Source organism: Schistocerca gregaria, chromosome 2, assembly GCF_023897955.1.
Source record: "Schistocerca gregaria isolate iqSchGreg1 chromosome 2, iqSchGreg1.2, whole genome shotgun sequence".
Lineage (NCBI taxonomy): Eukaryota > Metazoa > Arthropoda > Insecta > Orthoptera > Acrididae > Schistocerca > Schistocerca gregaria.
In genome coordinates, this window is record NC_064921.1 from 348,221,940 (window position 1) to 348,248,108 (window position 26,169).

At 42.5% G+C, this 26,169-nt stretch overlaps 1 long non-coding RNA gene and 1 other non-coding gene across 2 annotated transcripts in view; one reads left to right on the forward strand and one right to left on the reverse strand.

Moving 5' to 3' along the window:
* Positions 1 to 26,169, reverse strand: part of LOC126337027 (uncharacterized) — a 729,269-nt gene that overhangs the window by 90,092 nt on the left and 613,008 nt on the right. The gene's annotated exons all lie outside the window — the stretch shown is intronic.
* Positions 830 to 904, forward strand: Trnas-cga (transfer RNA serine (anticodon CGA)). Its single transcript has one exon. It is a non-coding gene; the product is annotated as a tRNA-Ser (tRNA).

Genomic DNA, 26,169 nt, shown 5'->3' on the forward strand with positions numbered 1-26,169 from the left:
TCGAACTCGGGACCTTTGCCTTTCGCGGCAAGTGATCTACCGACTGAGCTGACGAAGCACGACTGACGTCCCGTCCTCACAGCTTTAATTCCGTCAGTACCTCGTCTCCTACCTTCCAAACTTGACAGAAGGTCTCCTATGAACCTTGCAGAAGTAGCACTCCTGGAAGAAAGGAATTTTGCACACAGTACTGGCGGAATTAAAGCTGTGAGGACGGGGAGTGAGTCGTGCTTGGGTAGCTGAGTGGGTAAGCACTTGCCCGCGAAAGGCAAAGGCCCCGAGCTCGATTCTCGGTCGGGCACACAGTTTTAATCTGCCAGGAAGTTTCATATCATCGCACACTCCGATGTAGAGTGAAAATTTCATTCTAGAGACATCCCCCAGGCTGTGGCTAAGCCATGTCTCCACAATATCCTTTTTTCCAGGAGTGCTAGTTCTGCAAGGTTCACAGGAGAGCTGCTCTGAAGTTTGGAAGGCAGGAGACGAGATACTGGCGGAATTAAAACTGTGAGGACGGGGCGTGAGTCGTGCTTGGATAGCTCAGTCGGTAGAGCAGTTGCCCGCGAAATGCAAAGGTCCCGAGTTCGAGTCTCGGTCCGGCACACAGTTTTAATCTGCCAGGAAATTTCATATCATCGCACACTCCGCTGTAGAGTGAAAATTTCATTCTAGAGACATCCCCCAGGCTGTGGCTAAGCCATGTCTCCACAATATCCTTTTTTCCAGGAGTGCTAGTTCTGCAAGGTTCATAGGAGAGCTGCTCTGAAGTTTGGAAGGCAGGAGACGAGGTACTGGCGGAATTAAAACTGTGAGGACGGGGCGTGAGTCGTGCTTGGATAGCTCAGTCGGTAGAGCAGTTGCCCGCGAAAGGCAAAGGTCCCGAGTTCGAGTCTCGGTCCGGCACACAGTTTTAATCTGCCAGGAAATTTCAGTACTCACAATGTACTGGGAATTACTACATCATTCATTCTAGCACACGCATACCACTCGAACACAGCACATGAAAAAAAAAGAAATGAAAAAACGTAGCATTCAAGACTCATATATGTGAAAGCAGATCACTGACTACGACAGGAACAATAAGAAAAAAAAAAAAGAACGAACTCAATAGACTTGCAGCGCTGCTTACGATGCACGCTGACTGAGAACAAACCAAATATAGCAAAGCTTGCTAGAAATAATCAGTATCAAATTGTCTCATTGTCTATTTAGTTCTAGGTTTAATAAAAACACCTACAAAAGGTAAATATCATTTATCTTTCGTTATTTAAGAAATAAAAGTGTCCAAGGAAGATTCTAAAGTTCACTTAATCACTAACTTTGTTGGCTCTGAGCACTATGCGACTTAACTTCTGAGGTCATCAGTCGCACTAACTTTGTTGATAGTTGTAGTAGGGGGACAGCAGTTGGAGGGGGTAGCAGGTAATATCTGAATCTGCTCACGGGTAACTGTCTCAGAAAGGCTGGGAACCACTGTTCAAGCACATTTAACAACGCACCGTTTTACGCCGTATAAATGGCGGGCATAGTACTGAGAGTCTCTCATGTAGTCTGTCTGTTGCGTTTTAAAGCTCACCTAATGTCATACGGTTAGGTCTTGGGTTACGCTTTACAGCGTACATGGAACGGTCTTCCCGGGTGGCCGATATATTTAGTTGCGGACTCTCATACTCCTGGCTAAACGTGTCATTTTAGACAGGACACGCAAACAAATATTACTGCTGCATTATTTTGTTGTGGTTTACGCAAAAAAAGTGTAGTGCTGAAAGGCAAATGAATACCAGAAAATAAGCATGCAGACGAAATTTCCAGATCAAAGAGGTAATCAAATTAAAAGTACTACTGACAATGTATCAGCAGAATAAAACTAAACACGTCTGGTAAAATAAACCAGCAATTTTTATTAGTTTCAAAAACGACTCTGCAGTGCTTTAAATGATTTACACTGAAGAGCCAAAGAAACTGGTACATCTGCTCAATATCGTATAGGATGCCCGCGAGCACGCGGAAGTGCCGTAACAATAGGTAGCATAGACTCGACTAATGACTGAAGTACTGGTGGAGGGAAATGACACCATGAATCCTGCAGGGTTGTCAATAAATCCGTGGAGATCTCTTTTGAACAGCACGACGCAAGAAATCCCAGATATCCTCAACAATATTGATGAGTTTGGAAGCCAGCGAAAGTGTTTGGAAACAGTTGCTGGAACCACTCTGTAGCAATTCTGGACATGTGCGGTGCCTCATTGTCCTGCTGGAATTGCCCAAGACCGCCGGAATGCAGAATGGACATGAATGGATGCAGGTGATCAGACAGGATGCGTACGGACGTGTCACCCTTCAGAGTAGCAGGGTGCCATATCATTCCAACTCCACACGCACCACATCATCAGAGAGCCTCCACCAACTCGAACAATCCCTTGCTGACATGGAGGGTCCATGGGTTCATGAGTCTGTCTCCATGCCCGTACATGTCCACGTCAGTACAATTCGAAACGAGACTCCGCCAATCAGGCAGCATGTTGCCAGACATCAACAGTACAACGTCGGTATTGATGGGCCCAGGCGAGGCGTAAATCTTTGTGTCGTGCAGTCGTCAACGGCACACGAGTGGGCTTTGGCTCTGAAAGCCCATCAATGATGTTTCATTGAATGATTCGCACGCTGTCACTTGTTGACAGCCTAGTATTTAAATCTGCAGCAATTTGCGGAGGGTTGCACTTCTGTCACACTGGACGATTCTCTTCACTTGTCGTTGGTCCTGTTCTTGAGGGCCTTTTCTGGTCACGGCGATGTCGGAGATTTGATGTTTTACCGGATCCCTGATATTCACGGTGCACTCGTGAAATGGTCGTACGGTGAAATCCTCACTTCATCGCCACCTCGGAGATGCTGTGTCCCATTGCTCGCGCACTGACTACAACACCACGTTCACACTCAGTTAAATCTTGATAACCTGCCACTGTATCAGTAGTAACCGATCTAACAACTGCGACAGACACTTGTCTTAAATAGGCGTTACAGATCGCAGCGCCGTATTGTGCCTGCGCATGTCTGTATCTGTTTCTGTATATTACCTAGCTACTTTGGATAAATTTCATCGCAACCTTTAGCAAACGTCTTATTTCTTACTTCCTCTTCCCAAGAGTTATTTAGCGCCGTTAAAAATAATGTTGTATTAAAACTTTTGTTTCAATATCTCCGTGGGTAAAAAAGACGAGTCTAATAGAAACAGAAATTGACTTGCCCCTTTGTGCACTGTCACTGCCGGAAACTTTGTTTCGATGTCTAAAGCCCCTTACGAAGTATTCCATGTGTCTAAGTTACGTAGTCCATACTGTGTATGATGTACGCGTCCAGAGAACAATGGTGAGATGGAAGATAATAATACTGGGGTGTCATTAGAGATGGATTTGAAAGTGGGGTTACTGAAAGATACGGATGGATATCGGTCAGGTCGGCAAAGGAATCACTCCGGCATTCTCATTAAGTGATTTCGTGAAATTGAGAAGAAAGTCACGTGTATGATGGGGGAATCTTCCATGCTTTAAGAACACCATAGGAACGCCAGTCGTGTCGACGGAGATGTTTGTTTTGAAGAGAGAAAGGCGGTCACATAAAATTCCAAACACCTCGCCAGTCTTGACTCAACCGCTACTTGTAGCCGACGCGCTGTCGCTTCATGAATGTATACTGCAGAGATCCATTTCCCAGATAGGTTTCTTCCTGTGTGGCCGTTTCCCAATGGGAAGAAGCGTTGTGGAATTTCTAGATAGCAGTACTCTTGTAGGAGCACATTTCCATGACAGCTCGCTGCAGAGTAGTATGCATTGTATCAAACATTTCTCTTCGCAACAAATAATTATTGATAACAAATGCGTGCAGCATCTGATTAGAGACTGAAACAAGCTATAATCTACATACGAAAGAAAACTTTGTGATCAGTCTATCGTGTTATTTTGTTTGATAACAAGCCACTGTCATTATCACACTCAAATCATTTTTAATACTATTTTGGCATCTTAAACTTGGTATTTCTCAGACAACTATGATGTAAAAAAGGAACTGCATGTGTGGAGTCTGGTCCGATGTAAGAGTGTGTCTGATGGCCCTAATCAGGTCAGGTTAATTGTATAAACAAATAAAGAGTAAAATAAATAAAAAATAAAATAAATACAACTGTCGCATTTTGACGACTGTTGAAAACTAGGTTCATTTTCATTACCATATGGGGCGATTAAAAAGTTGCCGTTCTAAAGCCGTCCAGATCAGAATCGGTATGCTAATGAGGTGAAATCGCCGTGAGCAATGAGGCAATCATCCCACCGAAGCACCAGGTTGAAAATGTCAGTTTGGAAAAACACCGTAGTCTGCTGCATGGTAAAGTCTATAACTGCCTGCTGCACTTTCTCATCCGACGGGAGTCGTCGGCCTTTCAGGGCGTTTTTGAAGCGGACGAAGACATGATAATGGCATGAGCAAGGATCAAGATTACAGGGCGCCTGCTCGGGCGTCTACCAGGAGTTGTGTTGGCTCAACTTAAGCGTCGCATTTGCAACATGGGGACGTGCGTTATCATGAACTTCGCGCACCGTTCCACAACGGTGGCTTCCGACGGAAATTCTCCCCCATACACACTATTCATTCTCCAATGGGAGTGTCTGCCGCTGTTTTTACTTCGGCAGACAAGAAAGAACAGCAGCACCTTGGTTCTGCTGGATGCGTTTGGTAATAACATCGTCAAAGTTCACGTTTCTGCATCTACCGCACGCACGTCGGAAAGACACACCAATCCGTTGGATACACGTCGCTGCTTCGGAGTCGCGCTACGTTGCATATACTGCTGCACAAACGCCATAAAACGGAAACTTTTTGATCGCCCCTTATATTGTGCACTTCACTTTAGATATTACTTACTTCATTTGTTATTTTATTTGATAACAAGCCATTTCGTAGTGCGAAGACTGGTAACATTTTGTTCATTTTCATTAGTCTTTTGCACGCCAGTGTGCACGTGACGTGGAGGTGCATTCCGAAAACCCTTTCTTGCTGTATGAAAAGAGTTTATAAAAAAACAACAATGGAAAGGCAATTTAGCGAAAACCTGATATTACAGGAACATCGTTGTTTGAAACAAATTTTATTATTGAAACGAAGACAGTGTTGGTCTACTTATGTTATTGACTTGGTGACGTTACTGCCTTCGAAACTCTCACGTTCACCTTGAGACGCCAGTAAATGTATGAAATAAATTCTTCTTAGTACATGGTACAATTTTGCTTGACAAATCTGTATTATCATGCCTGCACAATTGACAATTGAGCTGAAGGCCAAATTATAAAAACTCTGAGAGTAAGAAAAGGAAGAAAAGTAAAATAGCGTACGGCGTATGAGTGTATATTTCTGCATAGCGTGAGGTGTGTGTGTGTGTGTGTGTGTGTGTGTGTGTGTGTGTGTGTGTGTTTGCTGAAGCAACAGGGTACTCACTCTCATTGGAACCGAAGAATGTAAGCCCTACTGCCGTTATTGATTTTAGTGGCGAGTGGCAAGGAATCGATGTGCCGCGAAATAATGCAGGCTAGTGGTCCGACGGTATGTCACGATTTCCGGCCAAGGTTGCCGGCTGCTCCCCGTGGAGGAAACACTTGCTTTAACTTACCTTTATCTCCACGAGGGTCGTTCCATTTGCTAACATTTTTATGGCTCTGAGTAGGGCGGTGGCCAGCAGCTAAACGCCTTGATATACGGCAGAATTAGTGGGAAATATACGCTAAATTTCCACCACCTTTGATGAACCTCAATAATAATGATGGCTCCTTAACATTTCATTAGCTTACAAACAGTTTTCTTAAGATCATTTTTCACAACTTTGATATACACTCAACACAACCCCGAACATCCTGGCTCCGTAAAAGAAGTCGCTGATGCAGACTTGTGCGGTGGCGTTCAACGGGGGGAGGTGGGGGGTTAAGCAGGGCACAATTCTGGTGGTGGAAGAAGGAGAGGTGATGGCTTTAAGTTCCAGATCATCAGTCTTTCCGCCGATGTCCTTCATCCAATTCCGAAGTCTCTCTGTTGTGCCTCGTGAAGTCAGGGCATGTGACACTGCTGATGGTGATCCGTCCGTTGGATCGGGACGTTAAGCTCGGAGGCCCTCTTGACGCTGTTCGAGAGCACCAGGTTCTGCTCTCTCCCTTCTCTCATCATCTTACAAACAAACACAACACTCTACTATACATGCATCCATTATACCCACCATCTACACTACAAAAATACTTATACGACACAGCTCTCGCTTATACGCAAGAAAATTATTTCACCGTGGGCGACGGACGAAAACCATTTCCAATCCGGCAGCAGAACCCCATGGGATTCCCCCGCCAACAATGCCATATGACATTTTATTTATATTGCAATCTCTGAGTATACTAGATAATTAATTTTTCGATTATTTGTTTTTTTTTCTTCTGTATGACAAATGTAAGGCTTTAGAAGGATACGTCGCTAGAAGAAAGATAGTTACCGCCTATAGGAAAATTAAAGAGACAGTCCCTTAAATTTTGGGCATGTAGCCGCGCAAATAGAATTTCTTCCATTGATATTTCGGCCGCGTATCGTCCGGCCATCCTCAGACTAAGTCACAAGACTGACGACAAGATTTTTTTTCTTTTCTTCCACTTTTCATTCCCGTCCTTGAAGGGGATGGGCGGGCTCTTTAAGCGCTTGCATTATCCTTTTCAGCCTTTTGTTGTATAGGTACATTTCATTTATTTATTTGTTCAAATTCCTTGCAAAAGTGCATTTGATCGTTTTTACAATATAGAATACAAAATTTTAACTCATATTGAAATACAGAATAGATACTATAAATTACGGATGTCACATCATGATTATTCCATATATCATATTGCAGTAGAGTAAAATACAATAAAAAACAATGCAATAAAAGTATATTGAAACTGCATTAAGGTAAGTAGGATGTAACAGGATGAAACGTGATGCATTGTAATTTTTGACACATATGCGCTAGAGTGCATTGTCGGAGTTGGATTATTGTTATAATTAGTAAGTTTCTAGAATGATACATTGAAATGTTATTTGTTACACTGTTTGGTTATTACAGTGACTTTAATAGTTAGGGTTATGGTTGACGCTTTATGCTTTAATGCGACTGTTGTATGTGCTTTTATTTGGTTTTTTTGGTGTTGGTTCACTTTGTATGTGTGAGTAGTGGTGGTGCTGTTTTATGCCAGTACTTACGCTATTTATTTATTACGAATTAACAGTGACACTTTTCTTTATATTATCGCCTATTGCTGGGAGGCGAGGATAATTTGAAGATATACAGTTGAATATACAATTGAATTTAGAGAGCAGTTGTCGATTGAGTGTTTAAGGTGCTTTCCTGTTTACATCAGGTCCTCCTGTTAACTTAGGGAAATGACTTTCGTGGCAGTGGTGAACAGTTACATATTGTAATTTTTAGTCTATGCTACGTTTTATTTCTAACTTAGTTCTATTGTTTGTTTGTTTGCTTGTGTGTGTGTGTGTGTGTGTGTGTGTGTGTGTGTGTGTGTGTGTTTTTGTTGGTTTCTTGTGGGGTGCGTGACTTTTAATTGAACCAAAGACAGAGTTTATTTGTCAGGATGTCTTGGATGTGTGGGTGTTTTGTTAATGTGTCTCCCGTAGTTTCCTCTGAGTTTGTCAGTCCGTCCTGTAGCGGCTCCACGCCTGTGATGTCATATGCGTCGTCACTGGGCGTGAGCTTTGGCAGTCTAGAAATGCTGCGTAAGGTTCGCCTCTAGGTCGAGTAAAGTCGTTCTGCTACTGGTTTATGCAGGCCCCCCTAAGGGAGCTGCAGCATATTCTATCACAAGTCTGATGTACGTCTTGTAGATGTGTAATGAAGTTTGATCGTCACATCCGTGGAATCATCCTTGTACGCGTGTGATTAGGCTTTGTCGTTTTCTTGTCTTGTTTAGCGGGTATATGAGGTGTGTTTTCCAGTTTAGGTGGTTGTCTAGGTACACACCTAGGTACCTGGTAGTTCAATTAAGTCTCAGTGGTGAGTTCCAGAGCGTCAGCTGTATGTCATCTGTGTTCTGTGCTCGTTGTTTTTGTCAGATGTGTCTGTCTGAATAGAATCGTTTGAATTTAGGATGGATTTGGACGGATTCTCCATTTTGCCATCCAGGTTTCTAGTCGTTGTAGGTAGATCTGTGTCTTTCCTCGTACGGTTATCGTCTTCAGTTCTGTACACCAGTGGTTTGAATGTCAAGAACTCAGATGGAAAACCAGTCCTAAGCAAAGAAGAGAGAGGTGGCAGGTGGAAGCAGTATATAAAGGGTCTTTACATGGGACATCCATTTGAGGGCAGTATTATGGAAGTGGAAGATGACGTAGATGAAAATGAGATGGCAGACAGGATACTGCGCAAGCAACTTGATACAGCGCTGAAAGATGTAAGTCGAATGGAGGCTCCGGAAGTACAGAACATTCTGTTAGAGCTACTGAAATCCTTAGGAGAACCAATCGTGACAGAACTCTTCCATCTGGTGAGCAAGATGTACGAGAGAGGCGAAATACCCCAGACTTCAAAAGAATACAGTAATTCCAATGCAAAGAAAGCAGATGTGACTGGTGTGAAAATTACCGAACTATCTGTATAGTAAGTCATGGTTGCAAAATATTAATATGGACTCTTTAGAGGAGAAAGGAAAAATTGTCGAAGCCGACATCGGGGAAAATCAGTTTGGATTCCGGAGAAATGTAGGAATATGCGAAGCAATATTGACCATACGACTTCTCATAGAAGATACGTTAAGGAAAGGCAACCTACGTTTCTACAAAGACCTAGAGAAAGCTTTTGATAATGTTGACTAGACCACTCTCTTTGAAATTCAGAGGGTAGCAGGGGTAAGTAGAAGACAGGGAATAAAAGGTTATTTACAAAATGTACAGAAAGCAGGTGGCAGTTACAAGAGTCGAGGGGTATGAAAGGTGGACAGTGGTTGAGAAGGAAGGGAGACAGGGATGTAGCCTTTCCCTGATGTTATTCAATATGTACGTTGAACACCCAGTAAAGGAAACCAAAGAAAAATTTGGAATAGAAATTAAAGTTCAGGTAGAAGAACTAAAAACTTTGAGGTTTGATGATGATACTGCAATTCTACCAGATACGGCAAAGGGTTTGAAAGAGCAGTTGAAAGGAATGAACAGTGTCTTGAAAGGAGGATACAAGATGAAAGTCGACAAAAGAAAACGGGTTAATGGATTGTAGTCGAATTAAATTATATGATGCTAAGGAAATTAGATTAGGAAATGAGACACTTAAAGAAGTAGATGAGTTCTGCTATTTGCACAGAAAAATAACTGCTCATGGAGGTAGTAGAGAGAATACAAAATGCAGACTGGTAATGGCAACAAAAGCATTTCTGAAGAAGAGAAAATAATTAACACCTAATATAGATTTATGTGTGAGGAAATCTTTTCTGAATGTATTTGCATGAAATATAGCAATGTAAGGAAGTGAAAGTTTAGACAAGAAAAGAATAGAAGCTTTTGAAATGTGGTGCTACAGAAGGTTGCCGTAGTTACTCGGAGATGTTGAGGCTTCCACAGCATGGGGAGGTGCATGAAACCAGTCTCGAAGACCACCACAGCAAAGAAAAACTTTATATTTTCAATTTGTATGGAGAAACAGTGATTATTCACAAAGTTACCAAAATTGAAGACCACGTAGTGGACGAAAGGAAGGGATTCAGCTACCTCGGAAGCAGAACAACGCATGACGTCGGAAGTTCACTGAGACTTTTTGCAGATGATGCTGTGGTGTATCGAGAGGTTGCAACAATGGAAAATTGTACTGAAATGCAGGAGGATCTGCAGCGAATTGACGCATGGTGCACGGAATGGCAATTGAATCTCAATGTAGACAAGTGTAATGTGATGCGAATACATAGAAAGATAGGTCCGTTATCATTTAGCTACAAAATAGCAGGTCAGCAGCTGGAAGCAGTTAATTCCATAAATTATCTAAGAGTACGCATTAGGAGTGATTTAAAATGGAATGATCATATAAAGTTGATCGTCGGTAAAGCAGATGCCAGACTGAGATTCATTGGAAGAATCTTAAGGAAATGCAATCCGACAACAAAGGAAGTAGGTTACAGTACGCTTGTTCGCCCAATGCTTGAATACTGCTCAGCAGTGTAGGATCCGCACCAGGTAGGGTTGATAGAAGAGATAGAGAAGATCCAACGGAGAGCAGCGCGCTTCGTTACAGGATCATTTAGTAATTGCGAAAGCGTTACGGAGATGATAGATAAACTCCAGTGGATGACTCTGCAGGAGAGACGCTCAGTAGCTCTGTACGGGCTTTTGTTAAAGTTTCGAGAACATACCTTCACCGAAGAGTCAAGCAGTATATTGTTCCCTCCTACGTATATCTCGCGAAGAGACCATGAGGATAAAATCAGAGAGATTAGAGCCCACACAGAAGCATACCGACAATCCTTCTTTCCACGTACAATACGAGACTGGAATAGAAGGGAGAACCGATAGAGGTACTCAGGGTACCCTCTGCCACACACCGTCAGGTGGCTTGCGGAGTATGGATGTAGATGTAGACGTAGATGACGAACGAAACAAGCATGATAAAAGAAACAGATTAAGACAGACGAAGAGGAGGTTCCTTGGTAAAAGAGTACTACTATTATCGAACATTTGCCTTAATATGCGGAACGAATATCTGAGGGTATGCGTCTGGAGCATACCAACATATAAAAGCCGATCAGGCACTGTGGAAAAATAGAAATAAACGGACTCAAAGTCTTTGAGGTGTCAAGTTACAAGACATGAGAATGCTATGTGGAGTGACTAGATAGGAAATGAGGACGTTCTTCGCAGAACCGAGTAAAGGAATACGTGGAAAACATTGAATATAAGAAGGTACAGGTTGCCAGGAAATGTTTTAAGACATCAAGAAATAGCTTCTGTCGTAGTAAAGTTAGTCACCCGTAGAAGGTAAAATCTTTAGAGACCTCTCTCTCTCTCTCTCTCTCTCTCTCTCTCTCTCTCTCTCTCTCTCTCTCTCTCACACACACACACACACACACACACACACACACACACACACACAGACACACACACACACACACACACACGAGAGAGAGAGAGAGCGCACGCGCACTCAAAAAATAAAGTCGCAGAATGAATTCTGTATGATAATAATCAGACAAGAGGAAAGTAAGTAGAGAAAGCGATAATCCCTTCAATAATAGATGGTACACGTTTTCTCTCCAAACAGAAACTTCAGTTGGGTAATAAATCGGTTTAACAACAATTTTCACCATTGACTGTTCAGAATTGCACAGTTTGTATACAGATGAAGGCTGGTTTACGTAACAACGCGGCAGCACAAGTAGTATAACCTGAAAAGTTTGACAAATTGGAACAGGCGGAGGGGCTACGTAGTCTGAGGGCACAAAAAGCAAGATCATAGAGGAAATGCTGGGGCGAACCATTGAACCTCCTCCAAAAATTTATTAACCGACAAGAAATTATTTTCCAAAACAGTAGCAAGATACAACGACAAACGTTTTCTTTTCTATTTAAAAATAATAAGGATCATTTTTTAAGAAACGTTATTAAACTCCAAGTACCAGATGTTAAACAATTTAGACATGCTGCACAATTTTAAAAAGTTTACAAAAGATTAAACATATCAAATATTAATAAATGTAAATTCATCAACCCAACGTCAGGTCAGGGCACAAGCCCGCTGACGGCAGAATAGATCGCAGGTGTGGGCTTCATACTCTGTGGCTTCGAGTAGCAGCCTCGGGCATGCCTGTGTGTGATGTCCTAAGGTTGGTTAGGTTTAAGTAGTTCCAAGTATAGGGGACTGATGACCTCAGATGTTCAGTCACATAGTTCTTAGAACCACTTGAACCATTTGGACACATGTTAACAGAACGTTTTTCCTTCATTTCCAGTCAGGAATCAATCCCAGATGTACTACTGCCTTCAAGAATCAAGTCACCGCCACTGTATGAAGTGGATCCCCTTTCTTAAGTTCAGCATAGTGGCAAGATAAAATCTAAACTTAAAACTGAGCACAGGTGGCAAGGCCTTTGTATCAAAATCACAAGAAAACAACAGTTAGAAATTTTACTTAGAATCAGGCGTCCAGAATTATTGAAAAAAATACTCTAAACAGGTAAGTTGATTTCCATACGGGAGGAAGTTGAGAACACGTCAGCGGCCCCTTCAAATACTCGCCAGCTAAATACAAAATACGGGAATACAGCACAACTGAAGAAAATCTAGCGAAAGGCAAGCGCCAAGCTGCTTCAAGCAAACTACAGACAACAGAGACAAGTTTCCAGTGAACATTGCAAATGGCTGTCGCCCATAAACAGAAGCAGCCAGAAACCAAAGAAGGCGTTGACTCAGTTTCCGGCAAAATCTCACGAAGAAGGCGCTCCGAGTGCCTAGGACAGCCAGGGGTACGATCCGTAGGCTTCGCCGAATCGCACTGACTTCTGCAAGAGGAACCCCAAAACCACGCGAACTAGCAGTGCCAGGACAAAGGTGGCCTCGCCAAGTTCATCTCGTCAACAACCGTAGCGTCCTTTACGATAAACGCCGGCTCACTACGCTGGCGCTAGAAGATCCTTGCGCCAGCAGCACAGCCAATTGCTGCCCGTGAAGCAGGTACGCTCCGCCGACACCACTACCAATCCCCGTTAGCCTCGACCATCTCCACTCCTTCCTTCCTACCACAGACAGAAACCAAACACCGTTGAACTGGCAAAGAAAGAACTCGCCGGGCGCGAGCTATCGACCTCGCGGAGTGACTCAGAAATATTAGAATGTGTGGCCAATGACATCGCTCTCGGATCAACGTCACTAATGAGACTCAAAAATGACACCACATACATTGGCTTTCCAACTTAATTTAGCAAGGTAGTTACGAGAATGATATCGACCACCTCGTTAATAGCAAATAGAAAGTTGCGGAATAGATAAACTACTCTTATTCATCAGGATAAAAGAAAGCAGTGATCGAAAAGGGGGGGGGGGGAGTGTTAAGAAACATAATACAGATTAGCGTAGTTCTTCAAATGAAACATCAGACTGATCGCCTTGGAGAAATGTAGGACCAGTTGCCTAAGAAAGTTAACACTGTAAACGAAAAGAAACGTACATAGTTGAGGCTGTCTCGTCGATAACTTTCATGACGAAAGTGCTAGAACACAGAAAAAATCTGCATTGGGGTAAATTTCTTAAAAGCTTAGATGACAATTTTTTAAATTGGCACGGAAATAAAACAAACGTAGCATTACTGGTTTACTTTAATATTATTTCTGAACACAATATCGAAAGTGCAAAAGCAGTAAAGGTTAGAATTTTGTGTTCCATCAGTGTCTAGACCATTAGGAAGGCGTGAGAGACCAGAAGGGCCGTTTGAAGAAACCATACGAGCATATCATCAAGTGATTCAGAGAAATCGTGGAAAACCTCAACCATCACAGCTGGACAGGAATTTGAACGCCATAATCACTTCTCCCTCTTCTAACACCCCGCCCCCTAGCACCACACCTTGTTTCTCGATTACCAGCTCGTCGTCTTAAATTGTGAGTAAATATAGAGCCTCAGGAACAAGAAGAAATCAAAGGTATCATGGAACAGAGAGAAAGCGCATTTAGTAACAGAGCTAAGGGTTCCAGAACGTTCAGTCTGACGTCCAGTTTTATTCGTCTTAAATATCAAAATTCCATTTAATGCACGTGAAGCAGGAGTTTTATGTTCAGACGCATCATGCTGATACTGAGACAAGAGATCGTAAATAAGTTGCTTAAAAAACTACGGAGCGTTTAACACGTTCTATTTCTTTTAATCAACGTGTGGCATATGAAGGAATATTCTGGACAATTTATGTGTAACAAAGGAAATTGACATTTCATATAAGCGTGCCGTGAAAATAGTATGCAGCGGAACCAATGAATGTCTTGTAGACAGATGTGAAAGTAATATGCTATATTGACTGTAGCCATAAATGAAGTAAGTTCCCTCGTGGAATTCTCTGGTAATTAATAGTCTATTACAGTTCAATAGGACTAATAACTTCGTAATTACAAGTCTATAAGAAAAAATGAGCTTCGTTACCTTCAATTAAACTGAACTTTAGTTCAGGAAGCAGTGAATAATGTTGCTTCGAAAGTTTTTCGTCTCATACCTAACGACATTAAATTCCTGTGAGATACCAAAGCAAACTTTGATAGTAAGTTAAAGAAGTTCATCTAGTTAATTCTTTCCAGCCCCTCCAAAATATTTCGTCCTGAAACTTTTAGTGTATACGGTGCAAAAGAACAACATATATCCTATTGTTATTAGGATAAGCATTTCCCCTACTGTTGTGTGAACTCGTTTACGAACATAGCAGCCGTAATGAAATACGAATTAATATAACAGCCGATAAATTGGCTTATTGTACATTAGTGCTATACATCGTGCTAGTTACCCTTGAAACTTATCATTAACCTAACTGATGTAAGAGAAGACTTCCTTTATCGTTATAAAGGGCAGGTCAAAGGAAAATAAAATTAGGCATGTCAGCGTATCGGAAAAGTTTTTATTGGGTGGGACAGCACAGCTAACGTGAAGGCACCTCGATTATCCCTCCGGAACGACGATGAGAAAGAGCAGCGTAAAATATCAGCGAATCCACGGCTGCCAGGGAGAAACATCAAAGGCGTAGCCTAATGAAAGCGTTAAGTGCCCTGCAAAGGAACCGTCTCCGCTCAGCGCCAGATGAATAAAACAGTAGACGTGCCAGATCGTGCGAAAGAAAGTCAGGTGTTTAGTACCAGTGGCGCGGAACCGGGCTATCGCAGCAGTTTAAAGACCACCGCTGAAGGCGGCACTCACAGCCTGTATGACGGTGCTGAAGCGTCTGTCTTTGCCGCCGCGTAGTTTCCCTGATAACACGGCCCGCTTGAGACAATGCCCTGCACGTTACGACAAAAAAGGAAGCAGAAAGGAATACCGTGTCAAACGCATAGAGCTTGTACGACGGCAAGGAAGGGGCAGAGAGTAAAAAACTACGTGTACAACATTTTAGCGTATTTATGGAACATTTCGTCGATTCTTGGAGGATCGTAGACAAATTAAGATCTTGAATATATGGTACTAAAGTTCGATAATAATATTTACTTAACATGTCGTTATGAACCGGCTTTCGGATCCCTAGGCCATTATCGGATAACTTACCACTGAACAGAAGGTGCACACAACGTCAGCGGGAAAATCACAGCTGTACAAAGACTGTTGTACCAAGGCTGTTGTAGAAAGACATGCACCGAGCGAAGTGGCGCAGTTGTTAATACACTGGATTCGTGTTAGGGAGGACGGCTGTTCAAAACCGCGTCCGGCCATCCTAAAAAACATGTAACGGAATATCGCATTTCACTCACGAAAGATGAACACTAGCGACAATACTATATCGACATGTGTAGAAACACGGAAAAACTAAAAGAAGCAGATCCATAGTGGCCTAAAGAGATAACACACTTCAGACAAGATAATGCAAGCAGTTGGGACAATACTAAGCCCTATCTGATTTACCGTGATCTACCTAAATCGCTTCAGGCAATGCTGGGACGTTTCCTTTAAAACGGCACAGCCAACTTCCTAACCCGATGGGATCGATGACTCCTCTGTTTGCCCCCCCCCCCCCCCCCCCGCCATCCTCCCAACTCAACCAACAAAGACATGGGGCACTTTACGTGAATATCGATACAAAACACAAGCAGCGCAGTGATATAATACCTACAGAGAATCTGAACAACAGAGTCGAATTCTTAGGATTCCATGCAGTCTGTGTGCAGATTATATGTAGGTCCACCAGGTAGGGCTGTAACTACTATGACTGTGCATGGAAGAAATTGTAGCCAGATTCGATCATTGTTGAGCATGCTATAATGAAAGTCAGTATCATAAGACAAAAAAAAATGGCTCTGAGCACTATGGGACTCACCTGCTGTGGTCATTAGTCCCCTAGAACTTAGAACTACTTAAACCTAACTAACCTAAGGACATCACACACATCCATGCCCGAGGCAGGATTCGAACCTGCGACCGTGGCAGTCGCACGGTTCCGGACTGCGCGGCTAGAACCGCGAGACCACCGCGGCCGGCGTAAGACATCCAATGTGATGTTCTCCTTAGAGGAACAAAAGGCAGAAAACTAACATTACTCAAAATTCTGGCCATTAATAAACACCAGTCAAGAATCCTGACCTATTCATCAATGAACAAACTCAGTTCTATTACTCAACCTTACTAAAATAGCACGTAAGGGATCCGTCATCCCACGACCATAGATATTAGTATCCGACATCCTGGTCGATAGCAGACAGTAGTCGATTGTCGAGCGCTGCAGAAAGCAGTGAGATTAGTGTCGAGAGAAAGCAGTACTGGAAACACGGGCAAAAATAAAAAAAATGGCGGTCGAGCTGAGTGTGGTGTCAATGGCGGATGTGCCGAGTGAGGAATAAATCGTAAATTCACCGGAGTGTGACAAATGAGAGTGTCCCCTTATCGTCGGGGGATTGACCGTCCTCAGTATCGATCCGACCGCGACAGATATAAAACCAAAAGTGACAAGTGCCGAGTTACGTGTTTCGCGTCAACCGCGTCGGCCAGCAACAACCATGGATTGCAGTGAGGATTGCTGTGAATGTTAACCATCATCATTGCGTGTGACGAACTACATAAAATCAGCAGCCAGTAAAAGATATAACCGTAATCAAACGTGTAAGGCGCAGGTAGCAACTACCTCAGAATTTGTGTGTTAATAGAAAACACGTATCAGATTGTATATCGCAATCTTTGTGGTATTTAATAATAGAAAAACTTTCAATCATCAACTATTCCGTCTCAGAAAAGCCGCACTCTGTTGAAATACCCTGGTAACCACAGCACAAAAACCGATGGCATTTTATCTGTTAAGCGCACTGTCACATATTCATAATAATTAACTGTTTGGCGGCTTCAGTAAATCTCACAAAACGCAATAAAGGATGTAACTGGTGTGTTTCAAGCAGCAGCCAGTTAATATTTTTCTCACTTTTGATAACATGCATGTTATAACTGCCAACAGCCTTACCGCTGTGGTAACACCCGTTCCCACCATATCACCGAAGTTAAGCGCTGTCGGGCTCAGATAACACTTGGATGGGTGACCGTTTGGGTCTGCCGAGCGCAAGCGGGGTACACTCAGCCCTTGCGCTGACAAGTGAGGAGCTCCGTGACCGACATGTAGCATCTCCGGCCACGAAAAGTAACGATGGGCTGGAGAGCGCTACGCTAGGAGTTTCACTAATAATTTCAGCAGCTTCAGCAAGACGGGCAACAGCGTCTTCTGCAGTGTCTATCGATGTCTCGTTCACCAAACGCTTTACCTCATCGCCATAGAAGAAAAATACGTGGGAGTGAGGTCGCGGTACTGTGCCCCACTCCCATCCTCCTGCCCAGATCCAAAAATGGAAGAAAACTGTGTTTAAACATTCTGTGACATCGACGGGAGAGTATGGTGGAACCCCGTCATGCTGGAACCGTAATCGTTGTCTGAATGGTAGAGGGACATCTTCCAATATTTCTGTTAACACTTCACGGAGAAAGACACGGCAGTTTCCTCCATCAAGCGTTTTACAAGCACAAGATACGGCCCAATCAGTTGTGAACATCAGACCACACATATACAGGTTTTTTTTTAATTAACTTGAGACATCTAATACCATTAAAACTGCGCAACCTACTGTAGGGAAGCAGCCTACTCACGCCGTATAAAATTCACAGCAGTCTTTCCATTGTGTGCCACCAGTCCGCTGTAACTAGCTCTGACGTCATAAATGTTGCACAATACTTTAAAAAATCAAGTAAATAACCTGAAACGGTTCTAGCATGTCGGGAGTAATACTATATCATTATGTGTTGAATATCAGTTCAATAACTTTAACGATTTTCGAAATTTGGACGTTTTGTGTAAAAATCATTGGCGCAACAGAAAAGAGCTAAAACTTGAAAATTTATATTTAGATTCCTTTTGCATAATAATTTAGTAGAAACAGTATTCTGGATCTCATAAATTAAAATTTTAGTTGAAATTCGTGATTTTTCTGGGTTTTGTCTTGAAAATTAAGGAAGCAAGATAGATTAAGTAGGTGAATAAATAAAGCTAGGATGTTTAAATTTAAGTAGAAGGGAGGTATGCTACAATAATAAAGATGTGAAAAGTTTCAACTTAATAACTATAAAACTATAGCGATAGCGTATCTCCAAAGGGTAAGTTCAGAGCTCGTCTACTGCGTGTAGTGTAATTAAATTAATTCTCTCGCCCAAAATATTTGACTGAGCCACGTCAGACTTCTATTATGATTACTTACCTGTGTGCTGATTGCACATTTAAATTGAGAGCTTCATTGGCCATCAGCAAAGGAAGCAATTGTTTATTCGAAAACTTAAAGTGGTGCATTACTAGCCCAGTGGCTAGTCGGGACAGCGGATTTAATCAGGCGTTCCCTTAGCCATCCGCACCGCGGCTTTATACATAAGAACGCTGCGCGAGAAGAAAAGGCCCCAGTTCTCTCCAAACGCTGATTAGCGCACCATCTGTGCCGGGAGTCGCGTCGCGTCGGTATCATTACTACAAACAGCCTCGGATGCCGTAATAAGCTACTCGGGATACGCGCAACCATGAAATCATTTTCGAGTGAAGTGTTAATTCTGGGAGGACTTTAATTATCTATCTTCAGTTCGCGCGTGTCGTATTTTCACGCGCCGCCGCGGGACAGACATTCTACCATTATTTAGCGTGGTGTTTGATGAACATTATCATCAAATTATGGCGAGCATTCACTTAAGCATTTAATTTGAACAGTTATAGTTGCATCAGCGCATTAGCCTCTAAACTGCTCTGGTAGTTGGATTGTGTGGATTTTTTTTTTTTTTTTTTTGGTCTGTGACTTTCAGAATATAGTGAATATTTTTGAAAGAATCGTTTTTGATTATGAATCCCAGATAATCTCCTAATTCCTCAGAGCTATAAGCTGTGGCTATAAGTGTATTTCTCAGTTGAAGTGGGCACTAGGAATTCTAATTACAGGCTTCACGTTTTGTTAATCACTTTCTGGTTGCCAACATTGTAGTTAGAGAGCTAGTGTTGAGAACGGCAAACAACAGCATTAAATAAATCATAGGAACATTTCATTAACAGATATTTCCACCCGCCACCCCACATATGGTGCATCGGCCGGGAAATGCATCTTTTCCACATTAGAAAACATTTATATATAACAACAAAATTTCCACCCGCCGCCCCACAGTACTACAAAGAAGTTCTAGGTGAAAAACCGATATTAGTAAAGGAGACATCTGTCTGCGCTACAACTTGTAAGGTAGCAGTATTTTGCACCTTACTGTAATATAATAATTGTTGCAAAGACGAGTTAGATATAGGTTACGCCTATTATGTTATTTATCAGGCAATCAGCCTATTGAAATTAATATAGAGAGTATCAGACAGCATAAGACGGGTGTTAACTCTAAGAAATTCGCATGTTGCATGAGCGGCACTGCTCAATGGCAGGGCAGAGGGGTGCGGAAGTTTACAACCGACCATTACGAGTCGGCATGCGAAAGCGTCCCACTGGGGGAGACGCCCCGCCAGAGCAGGTAGGCACCCATTGCGCGGACAACACAGGCAGGCGCTGGACGTTACGCCGACGCCAGTATGTCGAGATGAGCCGGCGCCTAAGGGAGCCTTCCCACGAATCTTAACGTTTTCTGGGGCTTTCTAAGAAACGCAGTTAAGCTGGTGCAATGACCTTTTCCCGCGCGAGGGCGAACAGAGAGACACGACTGGTGGGTTCAACTTTGAACGGAGTTTCAGTTTGTTCCAGAGCATTCTAGGCACAGTAAGGCGCAGAATGTTTTAATTGGCTGGAAGAAGCCAGGAAATAATACTGGGAGCGAACTGTGCTGGTCTAGAGCCACGGGATTGGTCAACTCGAAAAAATAGCGTGGGGGTGCTGATTTTTTCAGAGAGAAGCATTTGGAGCTGTTATCACGGAGAAGCGTCTTACCTCCTGTAGCGAGAGGACGTCGTGCTTTCGGCTGTGCTGTAGGAGAGTAAATTCTTTTCAGTGTGCTGTGCAGAACTATGAATAAGTCTGCAAGCTGCAACTGAAACTAGTATTCAGTTAGGGGTACTGTCATTTTTTACTGTTAGAGACAGGCTGATTCCGCTAATTACGGTTGGGAATACTGTCTCACAGGAAGCAGACAGGAGCAGAGCAATTTCCTTGAGCCACACATTATTAAAGACGTTACTGGATTCCGCCTTTGGGCTGGTGAGTCCCGTCTTAACAAGTGCGAGACGATTGTAAAGAAAGCAGAATTAGCTTTTGAACAGGAGTTTACGAACAGGAAGCCTCTTCGCGAAAATAAATTCATTTTTGTTTGCAATTGAAGCTCCTCGACGACGCAGACGCCAGACGCCATCGGCAGCTAGCTGACCTGTCCACGATGCTGCATTTGGTAACGTGATGCTCAGCTTCGGCATTTAATCCGATATTACGCACTCCTGTGATTACCAGAGCTCAGTTTTCCAGCCACGCTCTTATTGAGTATTGCAGTAGGTTTGTCTGACGTCTTTTATGCCGTCTGACAAGGGAGAGAGAGTAGAAAATAACAAGTACAGATGCGTTATCCGACCTTAAGAGTTAGTTTTGGAATTGCCATTACTGGCTTAATTTTATCACTTATAAATGTTTGTCATTGTTCAGTTTAATGTTAGGAAGATTTTTGTTCAATAAATGTGTCAATGCTATCCTTGTTTGTTTAGTAGTGATCAGTTCCCTGAACACTATTTAGTTATTAAATATTAATCAAAATTAGTGAAGGGGCAGTTTTAATTAACAGGTTGGGTATCCGCCTAGGGTCCCTAATCATTATGTTATTAAAAGAAACCCCTTCCAAACTGGCCACCTCCTAAACACCCCTCAGCGTGGGCTCGGTCACCTTTGTATTTTCAAATGGGAGCCCCGCATTTTTATTGCAGATTCAATTTCTACACCAAAAAATACGTATGGTTTACTCAAACCATTCTTTCCCATTCGCTGTAATCGACAAATATCAAGAGTGTCTGTTTTTGCAAGTAATATTGTAAGGTGTCAGGCAAATCCAACACCTTCCATGAAAACCCTTACATGATAAGCAAATCCACTAGAATGTCATATAGATCCGAATAAATCGTGACATTAAATTAACCAAAGTAATACGAGTAGCGAGTGAGCAAATGGAATACCACAGACTAACACAAGAATACCTAAATTCATGTCGTACCTTCCCACTGAGAGACCGACGCAGTTCCGAGGGGAGAAACGAGAACAGAAGCCGAGAGCAGAACCGTGTTAAGCTAGAAGGCCCTACGATAAGGGACGGACTGGATACCCACGTTGCCAGCTAACCACTAGGGCTCACCACCCGCACGTTTTAGCGTGAGACTTTTTCGCGTCTCAGGTACGTCAAGGACCACCCCCCCGCCCCCCCCCCCCCCAGCCCATGTTAAAAGATAGAGCCCTCCAGAAGAACAGTATAGATCTTACGATAACGCTAAAAGGACCACACCAGCTGCAAGTTCTAGCGTGAGACTTTTTAGCGTCTCTGTTACGTTGCAAACTTTAAAAACATTGCCCCACCACGAAAAGCATAACGTTTCTCATTGGATAGACAGAATCTTTGTAGGCGGAGCTTAAGGTTAACATTGAGACCCTGATTGGTCAGGTGAAAACACAGCCAGATAGTTTTTTTAAATCTACTTCGGTAAATTGTAGTAAGGAGAAGTTAGGAGTGTTGCTTCCGAGATGGTGAGGTGAGCGGAGCTGTGCTGCCCGCCGCTGCCCTGACGCTGCCTAAACACCGACAAGGTAATGAACGCACGCGATGCCGCATTTTTGAGCACATAAGGCTTCACTCAGACCTGCAGAAGTCTCATCTTTTACACTCCCTTTTTGCGTAATACTAGTGTCGATCGTTAATTAAAACTCATGGTGTTCACATTTGCCACGTGAAGTAAAGACCTGAAACGCGATTATTTTTATGTTATATAGTTATTGAGAAGCCACATCAGCCACTGTAATTTACGACAAGTTAGATAAGTAATTAAAGATAATTGAGGGTCACTGTAGACCATTTTGATAGTTTGCTCTTTTGTGAAACTTAATTTAAACCTAGATTATAGATGTGATATGGCATAGGTCATCCTTCGATCGATTGTAGAACTTAGAAACCCACTCAGGGAATATTCGTTCACATTTTTTGTTGAACGCAGTTGGTTTTTACCATCCTGTATTAAAACATTTCCTTTTATCAATAGTGCAATTTATAAACAATGTTTTGTGAGTAGAATAAAATTTCCAATGGTAAACTTAACTGCTTTTTCGACGTTATTTTACCAGCTAACTAAAAACAGGAAAGCCTTGAACCCCTTCCACTAGATTTAGTTAGTATTAAGATTCGTTTACAGGGAGTGCAGTGGAGCTGACGCTGAGATCATTTAGTATTTGGTTATATCATCGCTAGTCTCACTGAACTCTTCTGAATTATATATGTCATGTGTGGTCTGGCGTCTCCTGACCAGCAACAGGTCCCAGGTTCAAACTAGTTGATTCCCTAAAAAACACGCTCAGAGCGTCGTTGCGCGAAAGTGGTAGAGAGACACGATATAGAACAAACAGACACCACCATGAATGTTTAGAATATGCGACGCATTCCATTCTACATTATGATGCGAATATAAACCTTTGTGTTCTGCCGATTGATACCGATGTTCAAACGTTACTTGAGTGTCGAAAATGTGATTGTACACTACAAATTATACAACTTAAATTTCGAAAAATAAGCTACATGTAGGGTAAAATGGTTTTCTGTCGCTAAGGGGTTGATTGTGATGAGTATCCAGACCATCGAAATGCTTCATTTCGGTGGCCACCCACGAGCCCCGCCATCAGGACGGCTGATTTCGGTGAGAGTTTCCATCAAGCCGCCCTAACTCCCACGCTGTCCGCTACGCGGCTACCGGCGGAATAGAAACCATTACCATTGTAAAAAGGTAAAATGTCAATGCAGTGATAGTGTCAACCTCACCTGAAATAGATAAGCACATATCGTGTAAACGCTCAAACGCTCACCGCATCGCCCATCGCCCTGTTTACATTCCACGCCCCCCCCCCCCCCCACCCTGCTTGGCTGAGGCCTTTATAAGGACGAACATCGAACGTCTCGGCACAACTCCGTCCTGTAGCCTATTCTGCTAGGCTGGCGCATTGGCTGTTGTATCTGTTGCAGTGAAGATCGACAAAATTTAAATTTATGCCGAGGCTGTAAGAAGGACCGCCATGGTGAAAGGCTAGGGGGCTCACCGAAATCAAGCACCCGTATAGCGAGAGGCAAGGGGCTCACCAACGGGAACAGGAAACTAATCTATCCACGTCGTTGTTCTTGTATGACGGTGAAACTAGTTTTTGACTAAACACTGAAATGGCCAACCATACTGTAGTGTGCAGTCAAATTCGCAACACTGAAGTAAATTTCGAACATAATTATCAACCATTAGAGCACAAAGGTTTATATTTACAGCATAAAGGGATTCAGTCTCAAAGGGTGCAGGTCGAACGCAGGAACCATCGGTATGACAGTTGTAAATGATCGTAGCACTGTTGGGAAAGCATCACACCTCCAAACGCTAATGAAAAGCATTGATGTATAAATCGTTATAGGCACAGAAAGCTGGCTAAAACCGGAGAGAAGTTAAGCCGCAATTTTTGCGAAGAACTTAACACAGTTCAGGAAGGATAGGCTAAACACATTTGATGGTGGCGTGTTTATTGCTGTTAGAAGTATTTTGTCTAGCATCGGAATTGAAGAAGATAGTTCCTGTTAGTTAGTATGGTCAAAGGTCATTCCTGGCAACCAAAATAAAATAATAGTTTGATACTTTTACCCTTAACCCCTCCTCCAACTCATGTGATACAATTGCTAGAAGGTTCAAAGAAAACTTTAGTTTAATTTCAAACTTGTACCCTACTCACACAATTGTATTTGGTGGTGACTTTAATTTATCCTCGAATCCGGCGGTACGCATTAAAACATCATCCGAAATTGTACTACACGAATTCTCTGAAAATTATTTCGAGCAGTCAGGCAGTCAGTTCATGAGCCCATGCGAAAAGTAAACGATTGTGAAAACACACTTGACCTCTTAGCAACAAATAATCCTGAGCTAATAACAAGCATCAAAACCGATACAGGGATTAGTGAATACAGCGGTGTCGTAACGAGACTGAATATTGTAACCTCGAAATCCTCCAAAAATAAACTAAAAATATACCTATTCACAAAAGAACATAAAATTCACTTTATTCCTTTCTGAGAGAGAATCTCCACTACTTCCAAATTAACAATAAAGTTTATATCACATGTGGCTTCAATTCAAAGAAATCGTGTCAGCAGCAACTGAGAAATTTATACCAAATAAATTAACAAACGACGGAACTGATCCCCCTTGGCACACAAAACGTTGCAGGAACAAGGAAAGAAGCATGTCAAGTTCAAACGAACGCAAAATTTCAATATCGGCGATCTTTTACAGAAGCTCGAAATTTAGCGCGGACTTCAATGTGAGATACGTATAATAGTTTCCACAACGATTATTACCAACGTCACGGACAAGTTCTGAATAAAGTTAGTTTCTTTTATGGTCCGATTTGTTTCTTTGCATTGGAAGTGAGACCACCACAAAAAATGAAATAGCTGTCACAGCATCAGGAAGATAGGGCTCTGCACAAAATTCGATGAAGTCTGTATCTGCTGCCGTACAGGTTACGAGTAATGTTTCCAATATTACAAAAGTAATTCTTTTTTATTCACATTTACTGAGTAAAACATTTACTTGCGAAATACTGCACAAGGCTTGTAGACAAAAAAAAAAAAAGAAACAAGAGGTGTTGGCTGTATTTCATCAGGGGAATACAGCTACACTCAACAGCGCCTCGGCAATAAGACACCTGAGGGATGTGAAGTCGAATTATTGGAACGTTAACGATGTTTACCAGACATAGTCCACTCTGACTCTGACCCAGTTTAACTTATAAAAAGTTCATCGCTAGAAACGATTTGATTCGAATGGTGGTTACACCAGCCGTAGGTCGCTATTTTGCAGGTATTTCAGTACGACACTTCAGGGATGGCACAAGATAAATGTGAGACGTGGAACATTGTTGTAAAAGAACACCAAGTCAAAAGTAATTGCCTTTTCTCCCCTTTAGGAACTCAGTTACACTTTACTAGGTCCACCACATTTACTTTGTCACCGTAAACATCGTCTCTCGTTTGAATATCTGGGAGAACGGGTTCTTCGGTATCATTCTCATAGAATAGGAAGATCTGTTGAGTGAATACAACGTCCTGTTGCCACCATCATTCAAAAATTGTTGCGTCACTTCAGTATAACGCCGTCGTTTACATTTTGTGCCAAGATCCAAAATATGAGTATTTGTCCAGTTTTTATGTTTCTATTTATTAGCAGGAACAACGGTGAATAATGGTTACTGCTACTGCTTACGGATGCAAATCTAAGTACGTCGCCGAGTGGGGGAGCGCTTGGTCTAAAGGCGCCTTGTCACGGTCCACGCGGCTCCTCCCGTCGGAGGTTCGAATCCTCCCTCTGGCATGGGTGGGTGTGTCGTCCTTAGCTTAAGTTAGTTTAAGTTAGATCAAATAATGTGTAAGCTTAGGTACCGATGATCTCAGAAGCTTTGGTCCCATAAGACCTTAACAGAAATTTAGAATTTTTTTTCGAAGTACGTCAAGGGAGAAAAAGCTGGTTTCTCTAGATAAGTACTAAAAATCTCTCATTATAATTATCATACCAGTAAGAGTTGCGTTAATGTTAAAAATATCGACACATGGTGCACTAAAGAGTTAATATGTACATCAAGTCCATGAAAAGCTGCAAATGGTCTAGAAGTAGCAGAAAATAACCATTTCCAGTCAGAGACCGGTTCAGTCAGACCAGAGGACCCAGTCCTTTCCATGTAAACA